Source organism: Lotus japonicus, chromosome 4 (genome assembly GCF_012489685.1).
Source record: "Lotus japonicus ecotype B-129 chromosome 4, LjGifu_v1.2".
Classification (NCBI taxonomy): domain Eukaryota; kingdom Viridiplantae; phylum Streptophyta; class Magnoliopsida; order Fabales; family Fabaceae; genus Lotus; species Lotus japonicus.
In genome coordinates this window covers 39,424,861-39,434,788 of record NC_080044.1, presented here as the reverse complement: position 1 = coordinate 39,434,788, position 9,928 = coordinate 39,424,861, and positions in this window count along the sequence as shown.

Below are 9,928 nucleotides of genomic sequence, written 5' to 3'. Positions count from 1 at the left end.
GACTGCTTAAAGCATTGGGAGAGAACTGACAAGTGTATAATAGGTTTTCTAATTTCTACTTTCTATTGGGCTTTAGTTGTTTAAATTGGGCTTTCTGAACTATTACTCTTTGTCCCATTTTTCTAACTCTTGTCCACATTCTTTCATTTTTTTCACACGGTTACCAAACTTTTATATTTATTTGTTTATTAGATCTTTATGCATTTTAGGTTGTTAAGATATATATTTTTTAACAAACAAAGGTTATATAATGGGAAATTTTTTTGGGTCGATAACAATTGGTTGTGTTTGGTTTTTGAAAGATAATTCAGTTATGATTATTTTCTTGTAAACTTTTGAGTTTTAAATTATAGATATAGTATTCATATCTCAAAAATTTATTTTAGAATAATATTATTTTATTTATAGCGACTAAACCGGTTAGACAACGGTTCAATTACGGTTGAACTAATAAATGTAACACCCCGATTTCGGCGGCGTCACTTTAGTAACCAAAAAGAAACTAATGCGGAAAAACGTGAATATTTTTTTTTATAATGAAATAATAACTGAAAGAAATGAAACTCAACAATAAAAGATAAACAGAGCTAATATACAATATAAAATACAGCCCCCGCTGTAAGTAGCAACCTCGTCACGAGTAACCTCCAGTGACGGAAAGAAAAGTGTAACGCCCGTAGGCAATATGTACAGACAAAATAAAAGGTAAAGTGTCCGCAACACAAACCCTCAAAATGAGAAGAAGTTGGCCCAATCGGCCTAAATGAAGACCTCCTAAGTCCAACCAACTCTCTGTGATTCCCGTAAAGAAACCACACAAAAAGCTATAGGCGGGAAACTACCCTGTCCCCAAAGAAACAAAAGATGTTCAGAGCTAAGACTCTACTCCTACACTAATCCTATCTCGAGGAGCTCACACCAGCACTAAAACCTACATGCTAGCATGATCGTCGTCTGAATCTGAATCCAGAACGACCAAGTCTACAAACACTATCCGTCCTCCCCTCGCAACCGCAATGCGCTCCGGTACTGGACTCACGGGCTTTGGGCCCGAACCATGATCATCAATGGTAGCAACGGTGGGTGTGCTGGACTCTGATGAATGCACTCCCACAGGCTCCTCCTCGGAGGGGTCCTCATCATCCGAAGACGACGGTGGCGGTGGTGCTCCCACTCCTGGTCCGCAATGCACTCCTGGCGGCAAGTTGAAGCTGACAGTGCTCCTCCTCAGTACTCCTTCCATCAAGTGTCCTACTCTGTCTACCCTATCCTCCATGATCCTCCCCGAGTACGTCGCGCGATGGCTAGCGGGGTCTACCACCCACGCGCCGGGGTCATCCTGGTCTATCATCTCGTATCTAGTCCCCCCCGAAGGGTGGACCATCGTGAACCAATCCGCTAAAGACATCTGGCAATGGGCGTAGTCCGCCAAAACACACACAGAAGACGCGAGGGTCAACTCCAAAGAATTACGTAAATAATAACACCAATAGGTACAGATAAGAGATTAGCCACTTAGGCTTATAGCTAGGGATAACATCCTAGGATTGCATATTTCATAATGAATGTAAACAATAGTAAATCACAGTTAACATGCATCAAATAGAATTAGCAAGTATCAGACAAACTCAGCAACTAAGTCAGTATGCATGCTGCATGAGATGCAAATGACAATTGTAACACCCCAATTTCGGTGGCGTCACTTTAGTAACCAAAAGAAATACTTAAGCGGAAAAAACGTGAATTATTTTTTTTTCGACAATATAACTAAAGACAGAAAGCAATAAACTTTCCAACAAAAGATAAAAGAAACTACTATACAACTATATATACATGCCTCGCTAAATACAACCACGTCACGAGTAACCTCCAGTGACGGGTGACAGAAAGAGAGTAACGCCCGAAGGCAATATGTACAGTCCAAGGTAAAAATACTGTGTCCGCAACACTAAACCTCAAAATCTGAGAACAAGTTGGCCCAGCGGCCTAAGAAAAGACCCCCTAAATCCAACCAGCTCTCTGTGATCTCCATAGGAAACCACACAAAAAGCTACCGGTAGGAAACTACCCTGTCCCCAAAACTGAAGCATGACGGTCAGAGCATCGACACTACTCCTACACTAATCCCTACCCGAGGAGCCCACACTAGCACTCGATCCTACATGCTAGCGCGGTCGTCATCCGAATCTGCATCCAGGACGACTAAGTCGACATACTCAACACTGCCCTCTCTGTCCACCCTAATGCGCTCCTGCACTGGCCTCTCGGGCTCGGGGCCCGGAACGAGATCCGCGACGACAGCAGCAGCAGTAGACGGACTAGACTCCGTCGAAGCCCCACCTACTGGCACCTCCTCAGAGGGGTCCTCATCATCCGAAGGGGATGGTGGCGGTGGAGGTCCTCCCAAGCCGGGTCCACAGTGTACACCTGGAGGCAGGTTGAAGCTCACTATGTGCCTCCTCATCACCCCCTCCGTCAAGCGTCCGAATCGGTCGACACGGTCCTCCATGACCCGACCGGTGTAGGTCGCACGGTGGCCCTCGGGATCGACCACCCATGCACCTGGGTCGTCTTGATCAAGCATCTCGTACCTGGTCCCCCCCGAGGGGCTGACCATGGTAAACCAATCCCCCATACTCATCTGACAAATGGCGTAGTCCGCCCAAACACACACAGCAGACGCGAGGGTCAACTCCAAAGAATTATATAATTAATAAAACCAGATATAATTATAGGATAATAAATACTTGCCTCTCAGGCTTATAAGTTTTGGGATAGCTTCCTAGGGTTGCATGTATCACAATGAATATAAAGAACCATAAAAACAAGTAGCATGCCTCAAAAATAGGATAAACAGTTACCAATCACACTCAGCAACTAAGTCAGCATGTATGTTGCATGAAATGCAATGCTGGGTAACAAAATGCATTCCGGAAGAAGGATGGACACCATCGAGTCAGCCCTAACACCGGCCAAAGTGGGACCATTCCGCTCGGGCGTCTCTTACACCACACAAAAGTAGTCAGATCAGCAGTGAACCCGTAGGTCTGCCATTCCGTCTGCTACTGAGGACCACCGTAGTGTCCTAAATATGGAAATCCGGGTCTTATGACCATTTTGGAATCCACCGAGGTCCGGTATCACGTCGTGTATTAACCTCAAAATGAGTGCATGAATGCAAGTGATTAGCCAAACAACGTCTCCGACCTCACCCGACACGTCGCCACGTGTTCTAGATAACTTAAAGTCTCTAAAAGAATACCCTAAGGTAAATGTCGATTCTGCGACAAAATACAATTAATCATAAACAAAAGAGTGCAACCACTCACGACAACTCTTCGAGTCATCAATGCTCTCACGAAGTCTCACGCTTCTGTGGAGTCTCACACATTCACAAAGTCTCACGCTTCAGTGAAGTTTTATGCTTTCACAAGGTCTCACGCCTCAGTGGATTTACACACTTGCACGAAGTCTCACGCTTCAATGAAGTTTCATGCTGTTCACGAGGTCTCACGCCTCAGTGAAGATCCATGCTTTCCACAAGGTTTCACGCCTCAGTGGAGTATCACGCATTCACAAGGTCTCACACCTCCGTGAAGCTTCTCGGCTCATCCCTTGGATGGCTAAACAAACTGCTCCCAGAGCGAATGAGTATCAACATACCCAGAACTCGCAATCTTCTCAACACTTGGATCCGACGACACTTCTCGTTCTCCAAAACTAAACTTCAATCCAAAGCTTGCATCCGAGATTGTTATCTTTATTTAAAGGTTTAGAGGTTGTTTAATATCTTATGAATTTTCTTTGTAAAAATAGCTCCTTTTTAGTCTTATCGTATTCCCTATGAGTTTCAAAGTTCCCATAATCCCAAGTAATTCCCTGAGAAGGTCTCGATCCATTGGAGCATGACAAGGTCCGAACTCCGTTCGTCCTTTTAAAACTCTCTCAAAATCTCATAAAAATTTGGCATGACCTGCCCGTAAACCTCACTCTTCAGAATCTCAGGTACAAGTGGAATAGCATAAATAAAACAGCTCAGTCAAAAGCATAAACAGCATATTCCAACACATCCTAAGTTAACCATGTAGCACATAGCATGTGAATCATTTAGCACACAATATCATGGCATCAATTACTCAACAAGGTCGGCCGAAGCCTCAGAGAACAATTCAGACATTTAGCAATTAAGTGCATAACACATAAATCAAGTCGAACTTGTCGACACCTAAAGCATTATCTAGTAATTCAGAGAGTAGCCCTCACCGGTGGGTCTTCCAGCTTCTTCCTCAAAATGTTCTTCAAGCTCTTCTCCTTGATCTCTGGGAATCTCCTCAAACGAACCTTAAGCAAAAATCACAGAAATCAACACCAAGAGTCAGAAACTCAGCAGTCAAAGAGTCCTAGGGTTACACGGTACACTACTACCTCCGTGGTACGACAATCTAACGCGTTAAGACAAGTTTTCGAAAAATCGGATTCTCCCCCCCTTGATATAGCTCTCGGCCACTTCCTTTAATTGGGAGGGTCGATTTTTCTTCGATCAAACTTGGTTCCTAGGTTAACATAAGCCGTAACTAAGACGGTTCTAGGCTCGGAAAAATTTTCGGATCGAAAACTGATATAGGGGTAGTTTGGTCATTATTTTTAGCTCAAAATTTCAAAATTGGATTTTTGAAAAACAAATTGGATGGGGACGTCCACAACGACGTTTATGACGACAAATCCTACTAGCACTAAGCCAAGTCGATAGATTAGAGCGTAAAGGTTGCGACTTTGCCGAAAAATGGGTATTTAAGGTAGAAATTGATCCCGGCGGCATTTCGTCGACATTCGACAAAATCTAATCCGCAGAACACGCTCAGGAGCATGCAGGGAAGAAGTTTAGACACTGAAATCAGCGTATTTGAACAGTTTTTCAAAAACCTCAAAATTTTGAACTCAGAAAGTCGTAGGAGAAGTGGACAGAAACGACGATTCGAAGGAGAGTATAGTTTACCTACCTCGAGGTCTTCGATTAGTGACGATCGGTGAAGCAAACGGGCAAGAAACGACGAAGATCCGGATCTCTCTCTCTCTCTAGGTGCTCGCGGGTTTGGGGAGGGGAAATGGGTATTTTTTTGCAAAAATCTAATTTTCAAGCTATTTATAGGTTTTGGAAAAAGCGGAAAAAAGATTTTTTTTGCGATTCCGATTTTTCCTGCGCGTTCCTCTGCGCATTCTAAGATAGGTTCTGGCGACAGAATTCCAGAACTCAAAACAGGATTCTTGGAATTAAACCAAAAGATCCAAAATCGGCATAAGTCGGTGTAAGTCGGATTATCCCGAAAAACTACTTTTTGCAGTGATCGTCGGATGAGAAAACTTCCTTCTGAAGAAAGATTAGGAATGATGAGAGAAATAGGAGAACGCGGGTGGAATCTTCTTTTGCAGCTCCGAATAGAAAAAGTCTTCATCGTCTGTCGATCTTAGGTTTTCTCGAACTATCAGGGATTCCGTTTCGGCAAACTTCCGAGAATTGGAATTTGACGTTCGTACTTTCCAGGATTTCGCATCGAAATGATTGTTTAAGGACGGAAAAGAGAAGTTCTAACATTTCTCTGAGGATTTTTGGAATTAGTTTCCATCGTGTCCTAAAGCGTAAATTAACTATTCACTAATACCTTTGACCTAGGATTAAGCGTATGTTAGTCGTGCTATAACTCTTATCGGTTTTTCGATAAATTCTTGGACTTTTCCTGAACCTTTTTCCTTCCCAAATTTATCTTAATCAAATAACTCTTTTATTTTATTCACTTATCCAAAGCGTTAAAACTTGGGCCTTACATTACTACCCTCCAAAAAGAAAGTTTCGACCTCGAAACTTAAGGGTCAGTAAAAAGTTCTGGATACTGTTCCTTGATCTTTTCCTTCAGCTCCCACGTCGCATCGCCGGTGTCCTTGTTCCAAATAACCTTCACTAACTCGATCTCTTTTCCCCTCAACTGCTTTATCCTTGTGTCACCAATGCTGATTGGCGGTGTCTCGAAAGACAAGTTATCCTTCAACTCAATGTCATCCAGCTCGATGACGTGCGTCGGATCAGCAATATACTTCCGCAGTTGTGACACATGGAATACATCGTGAACGTTTGATAGAAAAGGCGGTAGTGCGATCTGATAAGCTACCGGTCCTACACGACGAGTAATCTGATAAGGTCCAATGAACTTTGGCGTCAGCTTTCTTGACTTGATTGCTCGACCAACTCCTGTAGTCTGGGTAACTCGCAGAAACACATGATCTCCTTCTTCGAATTCCAGGGTTCTGCGCCTTTGATCTGCATAGCTCTTCTGTCTACTCTGAGAAGCCTTCATCTTCTCTCTGATCTGTTTAATCTTCTCAGTTGTCTGTTGCAGAAGTTCCGGTCCTACTAACAAATTCTCTCCATCTTGATACCAACATAAAGGTGTTCTACACTTGCGGCCATACAATGCCTCATACGGTGCCATACCTATGGTCGTATGAAAACTGTTGTTATATGTGAATTCAATCAGTGGCAATAGGGTATCCCAACTGCCCTTGTTGTCTAACACGCAAGCTCGTAGCAAATCCTCCAATGATTGGATAGTTCTCTCAGTTTGCCCATCAGTCTGTGGATGATAAGCAGAACTTAATCTCAGCCTCGTTCCCAAAGCCTCATGAAGAGCTCCCCACAAATGTGAAGTAAACTTCGGGTCTCTATCGAAAACGATACTTGTTGGCACTCCATGAAGTCGCACAATCTCAGCTATATAAATCTCTGATAGCTTATCCACGTTGTACGTAGTTCTCACAGGTATGAAATGAGCCGACTTAGTCAATCGATCCACGACTACCCAAATCGAATCATATCCTTTTTGAGTTCTTGGTAATGCCACGACAAAATCCATCGATATGCTATCCCATTTCCATTGAGGTACATCCAAGCTTTGTAGCATACCCGCAGATTTCTGATGTTCCACCTTCGCCTTTTGACAGGTTAAACATGCAGCTACATATTCTGCCACTTGTCTTTTCATTCCTGGCCACCAAAAATTCACCTTCAAGTCCTGATGCATCTTTTTCATTCCAGGGTGAATGCTCAACTTACTTTTGTGACCTTCGTCCATTATCAACCTCCTTAAGTCAGGGTTGTTAGGTACGCAAACTCTACCCTTACACCGTAGGATATTGTCACTTCCTACCTTGAATTCTGGGTCCTTACCCTGAATTACCAAATTCCTTTTTCCGAGTAAAAATTCATCTTGTAACTGTTGGTCTCAGATTTCTTCCATCAATCCATTGGTAATCCTGATCATCCCGAACCTCAGTTCTCCCTCGGATACTCTTACGTCCAAACTCAAATCTCGGAATTGTTCCAGCAGTTGCAGCTCCTTCACCATCATTGACGAGATATGCATCTTCCTGCTCAATGCATCAGCAACAACATTAGCTTTTCCAGGATGGTAATGTAAGGTAAAATCGTAATCCTTGAGAAACTCCATCCAACGTCGTTGTCTCATGTTCAACTCCTTCTGGTCGAACAAGTACTTCAAGCTCTTGTGATCACTAAATACGGTGAAATTGCATCCATATAAGTGATGTCTCCAGATCTTCAACGAAAACACAATGGCAGCAAGTTCTAAGTCATGAGTCGGATAGTTCTTCTCATGAGTCTTCAGTTGTCGTGAAGCATAAGCCACCACCTTCCGATGCTGCATCAGCACACATCCCAAACCTTGATGCGAAGCATCACAGTACACTTCATACGGTTCCTCTGGTTGCGGTAAGACGAGTACAGGTGACGTCGTCAAACGTTCCTTCATTGTCTGAAAGCTAGTTTCGCACGCTTCGGTCCATGCAAAAGGTTGATCCTTTCTCGTAAGTTGAGTCAAGGGTCCAACGATCTTGGCGAAATTCTCAATGAAGCGACGATAGTATCCCGCCAAACCGACAAAACTCCTGATCTCAGTCACGGTCTTTGGCCGTTCCCATGACAACACCGTCTCTACCTTTGCTGGATCCACAGCTATACCTTCTTTAGAGATCACATGGCCCAAGAATTTTACCTCTTCGAGCCAAAATTCACACTTAGAAGGGTTGGCGTACAGCTTTGTCTCTCTCAACACTTGTAAAACCTGACGCAAGTGCCCTTCATGATCTTCAGCGTTCTTTGAGTAGATCAGAATGTCGTCGATAAACACCACGACGAATCGATCCAAGAACGGATGGAATGTCCTGTTCATGTAATCCATGAAGATAGCAGGTGCGTTTGTCACCCCAAATGGCATCACTAGATACTCATAGTGTCCATAACGAGTCCGGAATGCCGTCTTCTGGATATCCTCAGTCTTTACTCTGATCTGATGGTAACCCGACTTCAGGTCTATCTTTGAGAATATCGCAGCTCCTCGTAGTTGATCCATCAAATCATCAATTCTAGGTAGCGGATACCTATTCTTGACGGTCACTTTGTTCAGTTGTCGATAGTCGACACAAAGTCTAGATTTCCCATCCTTCTTTTTCACCAATAAGACGGGTGCTCCCCAAGGTGAAACGCTTGGTCGGATGAATCCCTTCGACAGAAGATCCTCAAGTTGAGACTTCAACTCCACCAATTCCGCAGGTGCCATCCGATATGGTGCAATCGAAATCGGTCCTGTTCCCGGTACGATGTCAATAGCAAATTCAATGTCGCGTACAGGCGGCAAACCAGGTACATCGCCAGGAAAAACATCCGCGAAGTCTCTCACAACTAGAATATTACTCACTTTCGGATTCCCTTTGCTCTCCAAATTTAACAAAACTGAATACTCTTGAGATCCTTCATTCAGAGAGACGCTGATCTGATTGGCGAATAAATACTCGGAAAGATCCGAGTCGGGAAATACCACTCTCTTTCGGCTGCAGTCCAGAAGACAATGATAGTGGGACAACCAGTCCATCCCTAGGATAACATCTAGGTTCTTGAGAGTTAGGCACACTAGGTTAGCATGGTAAACTTTATCCCTATAGGTTACTGGGCAATACATGCATGCAGTATTGGCAAGCAGAGTTTTGGCAGGTGTGGTAACTATAAGATCGAAACTCAAAGTAGTAACGGGAAGTTTTAATCTAGCAGCACATTCCCTAGAGATAAAAGAGTGCGTTGCTCCGGAATCGAAAAGTACAGTTAGGAGATTACCGTCAATCTCGCAGTCTCCCCTGATCAGACCATCAACCCCTTCAGCTTCTTCACCATCCATGGTGTAGACTCTTGCCTTGGCAGCAGGACGCTTCCCACGAGCAGTGTTAACAGCTGGTTCTGTCTTGGGTGCTCTGCATTGAGCAGCAGTATGCCCCAACTTGTTACAGTTAAAGCATTTGGGCCTCATGTCAGTACAAGCATTGGCATAGTGCCCAGGCTGCCCACATCTGTAACAGGTCATCTCCCTGTTCACAGTCTGACCTCCAGAACCTCCAACAGTACCCACCATGGGCCTATAAGATCCTGAAGCAATTCCTCTACCTGCAGGACGTTGATACGGCCTCCTGCTCTGAAATCTCCCTCTGCCTTGAAAATTTTGAGAGCCCGACCTCATCGGCCCTCCTGTTCCAACACGGTTAAGTCTCCTGTTCTTCATTATCTCCACCTCAGTGGCTTTCTCAACCAAAGTTTGAAAACGAGTGATTCCCAACGGTTTCACCGAGTCTTCAATATCGGGCCTCAGCCCATTCACAAAGCGCTTGCACATGTAGGGTTCATCGACCCCATTGCGGAAGAATCGAAAGTGCTTGGCCAACGATTCCAGCTTGGCAGCATATTCCGGGATGGACATGCTACCCTGACGAAGTGTCAGGAATTGCGACTCACGCTCGTCCCGAGCACTATCTGGAAAATACTTCTCTAGAAAAGCAGCACGAAACGAAACCCAATTCACTTCCAAGTTGTTTG